Raw genomic sequence first — 5154 nt, 5'->3', positions numbered from 1 at the left:
CAGTCAACCGCTCCTGGCATGGCGCTTCTCACGCGCTTCCCGCGTCGTGCGTCATGGGAGTTACTGCGTCCTACATCAGCTAGAGAGGGGGTGGGTCGACACATGTGCACCTGGATTGTGCGCACGCGTTTATACTAGCGCGATGACAGGTGGGCCGCTCCTGCTCTGGTCCCGCTCGTCGGCTTCTACTCCCGTGTCTAGTGCACGTGTACACCTTTTCTGTGCGTGGTGTTGCGTCTTCTCTGCATTTGGACTTTGGAGAGAGAGGATGGACTGCTGCCTGATGCATGTGCTTGTGGGGGCCGATGCATCGTGCGTGCCCCACCTCCATCGATGCCGCGGCAGTTGGAGAGAGAGATGGACTGGCGCCTACGACGCGCTGGTCGACGCCGCGGCCGCCGCAGCGGCCGCCGCCCTCCGCAAGCCCAGGTGCACAGTGGCGCTCACAGACCTCCACCGCTGCCTCGACGCCTTCAGCGAGTCCTGCGACCGAGCCGAGGGCCTCATCCAGGAGGCCGCCACTGGCCTCGGCCCCGCCACCTCCCGTGATGACGAGCTGTGTCGCACCGTGCACGCGGTCGACAAGGAACTCCGGGCCGCCACCGCCGGCCGGGAGGAGAACGGATGGAAGATGAGAAGAATCGCCCTCCGACCACGCCATTGGCAACCGAGTACAGAAGCACAATCGATCTATCTCGTCTCTTGTTGAGGTGATATTCATCCTTCTTGTTCCTCTTATTTTCTTGGTTGATGTGCTAATCGTTTTAGTCATCTAGAAGATGATTGAAAAACTGTGACGAGAAAGGAGAGATGGACTCGGATATTTTGCCTCGTCGTGTCGCATGGTGGCCGAGATGCGGCAGCCCCATGCTCTGTTGCGGTGGGCCTCCTCTGCTCGATGGTTGCCGCTGGTTGAGGTTCGTCCTTCTCTGGTTCACATGTTCTTCGCTGCTACTTTGGATTCGTCGGGCTAATTTCGTATGTTTGCCTTCGTTTCGTTCATTCGCAGTTTGGTACGGTTTCTTGTTGTCGCTTGCGGCGAGCCTTGTGTCCGTCTCTCCTTCTCATTGATGTTAGTCCACTCCTCTTATGCTTGCCTATAGAATGTTTGATGAAACGCGTGTGTGCTGACGCTTGTTCTATGGTTCAGACTACTTCTCCTGTCACTGGCGCTTCTTCTTCTCGTCCGTCATGCTGCTTACCCAACGTGCTTCTGCTTGCTGCCTCGGGTAAATAGGCCGTTCTGTTGCTTCTGTGACCGGCGAGTGTTCATTGCATGCCTGTGTGTCATTGTGCTCTGACCTTTCTTTTGTATTTCGCAGGTTGTATGATCTTTTCTGTCGTCGCGTTGTTTGACTCATCAAGGTTTTCTTCTTTTCTTTCTACTACATGTGTGTGTGTTTTACTTTCAGTATCTTATGTGTCTTGCTGTCTGCCTTGGTGATCTTCTAAATATCTGTATGTCGTGCTGATCGTTTAAATGTTCCGGATATGGTCGGGCGTTGTGTGTTGTTCGTTCTCGTGCTGCTTATATTTCGTGTATACGTGTGAGCAGGATGTGTACGCTTGTTTCCGTCGATGATGAATCTCTGGTAGGACGATTCCTTCCTTGGTTTCTCCTATTCCAGATTCAAGTTCCCAAATTAGGATACCGTTTTTTTCGGTGTGTCTTTTACAACTTTCAGTTTGATATATGAGAGGGCCTGCAGAAGGTGATCAAGCAATGGAGACCTAATTCGTGAACCTTGCCACACGCTGGCAGGAAGGGAGAGGCGAGAGAAGTTAGGCCAGGAACAACCATTCTTGTCTAAATAATTATCGTGTTAGATGTCACATCTCCAGAGAAGTATAGGATCCGTAGGCTAAATGTGCTTATATACATATGTTTTGCCATTTTAAGTAAAGGATCTGGAGGTTCCCTGTAGGCTAGAGTTGCTTATGTACGTATGTTGTGCCATTGTACATTTGAGCCCTATGGTGATGATCAATGCGAAATTGCATCTTCCCATGGCTTTGAGTTGACAAGCATTTAAGGGGTTCTTTTACTTGCCAGGATCAGTGCGTTCTCGACTTGTTGTGTCTCTGCATTCTCTCTCAGTGGTCATGTTGGTTCCTGAGCACCATTGGTAAGAATTTGGTTAAATTTTGTGTTCACTTTCTTCTCTACTTCATATCCAAAATTTTCATGTAATTGATTCCATGTCACTTTTGTGGAAAACTGAAAACTATGATGATTTGCTTGCAGATTCTTTAACATTGAAGAATCAGATTTGGTGCTCAGACCTGAAATTCAGAAAGAAAGAAAGAAGCATTTGCTAGGTTCAACAAACGACGACCTTCGCTGGTGAGGATTTATATACCTATAACAGAACACTTCCTGAAGCTAAAGGCTTCTGTAACATGTAACATCTGAACTCTGTTTGTTCTAATAATTTTTCAGCCATTGTAAAAGGCCATGCTGCACAAGTGTTTCGGGTTTCAATTCAGGGAGGTGACACCTTGATGAAATATTTGTTCTACAGTAGGTTAGTACAGACTTATTGGATCATACTTTCCACAAGTATGTGAGTATGTCCACCACAATGAATCATAACCCTGAATTGTTATTAAAAAACATATCTGTGAAACCTTACATTTGTTACTGTTCCTGGCATACAGTCCGTGCTTTTGTCTTTAAGAACTTTACATCATTATCTTGTTTAAGAATCTAGAATATATATCTTCAGTAACCTATTTAGCAATGCTTTTTAGCCTTTTTCCATGTTGTAACATACTTCCTGTGCTGTGTGATAATCTATTGATGGCCAGTTACAACTCCATTTCACCATGGACATTTCATATGATGTTCTTTATTCTCAGCGAAGCAAACATCTCATTTGTTTCTCATACTATTCTCTACAAAAACTAGGCGTTGCTGAAGCTGGAGTCATGATGGCGTTAGTAACCTTGGTGGTGCTTCTTATACGGCAAACCAACTGTCAGATGTTGCATATAGGAGTATTGTGGAGCTAATAATATTTGAATATGAGCTAGCCTACTATTTCAATTTGAGTTCAAAAATTACAAATGTCAGTGTTTGTTTTCAGTTATCAATCTTCTTCCCTTCTCCTTTTTTGGGTCACTTTTGATAGCTCCATTCATTCTGTACATATTAGTTGCCGCCTCAAGCCTTGGCTATTTTCTAGACTAGGCCTCAATTTGCTGGAAAATGCAGTCTTCATTTACTGAGTTATATTTTTGTCTTGCTTTCTTCCAGATCCGTCATACAGTAGTTTAGAAAAAAATCTATCCAATGGTGATGATGCATGAGGAGCAGCAAGGTCATGATCCATGAAGCCCTATGTTCTTTTCCTCACCGGTGAGTTTACCTTTTTATGGTTGGATGCCAAGTAGCCAAGCAGACGCTTTTTCGTAGATTAGTTTGCTTAGTTTCATATGTTGAGCTGCGTTATCGAGTGTGGTGTGTAGGCTCTTTCTAGATTGCTCAGCAGGCGATCAACGCGACACATGTGGAGGCTATGAGAGCTATGAATGGCATCGGTCTTGTCATTCTTATGAGCAGGAGCACGGGCCACATTACTCTTCATGCCACTCTAAGCAGCCAGAGGTGTTGACTGCTGCTTGTATCCTGAGATTGATATCCAAGTTGAAGGGAAGGGAGACATGGTTGAGTTCCTGTATGAAAGGATAAAGAAGAAGGGGCATGCTGTCGTGGTTGTTGCTGAAGGCGTTGGTCAGGAGTTGATTACCCGGATTGATGACCAGAGAGCATGATGTTCCTTGATGTTGGCCTTCTTCTATAAAGTTTACATGCAATTCTCCATGGTTAAGAAAAACCAATTTAAATGTTTTGTTTCTTTGATGGTTACTCATTTCTCTTACCGTTGTTGTATCAAAACAATTGTATTTTCGTTGAAGGCCACTTGGGATCATTTTTTAGGAGAATGAGATGTTCGATAAACTACTCTGAAATGTTTGGTTTGCTTCAAACAATTTATTAGCTAACTAATTTTGGCTGTTGTTGCACATGATACAATTGTACTCTGTTGTTGCCATCTTGCCTTTTATGTGAGATTAAGCACACAATCAATTAAACTTTTACTAAGTTTTTACCGTATTTATTTGCTCAAACACAGTTATTGAAAAAATGCAAATACTTTTAGCAGGTACATGGTTTTAAATGGGAGCCATTTGGTGTAACGGGTCATGTTATACAAATATGTTTTTTTGGCACAACGGGTTATACAATTTTTTTTCCGAACTCCGATTTCACAACATGATAGAGATATTTTCAATATAGTATGGTTTAACACACGGGCTTTCTATTACCAGTATCAAATATGTTCTTGCAGAATGAAACTATTTTCATCGACAACATGGCTTTAGCGGGTCTCTGCGCCATTTGGCGCAACGGGTCAACTAGTATCTTTTAGAGCACGATGGTGTCTTGATTTTATAGAAATTGCTAGTCTCTCATGCTTCACTTATATTATTTTGAGAGTCTTTTAGAACAGCATGGTATTTGCTTTGGTTACAAATTTGGTCATAGAATGATGAGCATCCAAGTTGGGTATAATAAAAACTATCATAAAAATTGAATTGGATGCTATGATCAATTTGTTGCTTGATAATTGTTTTAAGATATAAAGGTAGTAATGTTAGGGTCATGCTAGTGGATAATTATGAAATTGAGAAATACTTTTATTGAAGTTGGCAAGTCCCGTAGCATGCACGTATGGTAAAAGTTGTGTGACAAATTTGTTGCATGAGGTGCTCTTTTGAGTGTCTTCCTTATGAGTGGTAGTCGGGGACGAGCGATGGAATTTTTTCCTACCAATCTATCCCTCTTGGGGCATGAGTAGTAGTACTTTGCTTCGAGGGCTAAGTAGACTTTTGCAATAAGTATATGAGTTCTTTATGACTAATGTGAGTCCATGGATATACGCACACTCATCCTTCCACGTTGCTAGCTTTTCTTATTACCGCGCAACTCTCGCCGGTATTGAACCCATTATTTACCTTCCTCAAAACAGCCACCATACCTACCTATTATGGCATTTCCATAGCCATTCCGAGATATATTGCCATGCAACTTTCCATCGTTTAGTTTACTATGACACGTTTCATCATTGTCATATTGCTCTTTGCATGATC

At 43.3% G+C, this 5154-nt stretch overlaps 1 long non-coding RNA gene across 3 annotated transcripts; it reads left to right on the top strand.

Moving 5' to 3' along the window:
• The first annotated feature begins 253 nt into the window (after positions 1-253).
• Positions 254-4026, top strand: LOC123091188 (uncharacterized). 3 transcript variants are annotated; one of them, XR_006442959.1, is made up of 10 exons: positions 254-710; positions 780-917; positions 1010-1072; positions 1151-1229; positions 1323-1365; positions 2054-2126; positions 2246-2344; positions 2441-2525; positions 2909-3358; positions 3469-4026. It is a non-coding gene; the product is annotated as an uncharacterized lncRNA (long non-coding RNA). The 3 variants fall into 3 exon arrangements; XR_006442960.1 differs by having other exon boundaries at positions 777-917; XR_006442958.1 differs by having other exon boundaries at positions 254-917.
• The last annotated feature ends 1128 nt before the right edge of the window (positions 4027-5154 follow it).

Source organism: Triticum aestivum, chromosome 4B, assembly GCF_018294505.1.
Source record: "Triticum aestivum cultivar Chinese Spring chromosome 4B, IWGSC CS RefSeq v2.1, whole genome shotgun sequence".
In the NCBI taxonomy this organism is placed as follows: Eukaryota; Viridiplantae; Streptophyta; class Magnoliopsida; order Poales; family Poaceae; genus Triticum; species Triticum aestivum.
The sequence above is the reverse complement of the archived record's forward strand: the minus strand, read 5'-3'. Positions and strand labels throughout refer to the sequence as shown.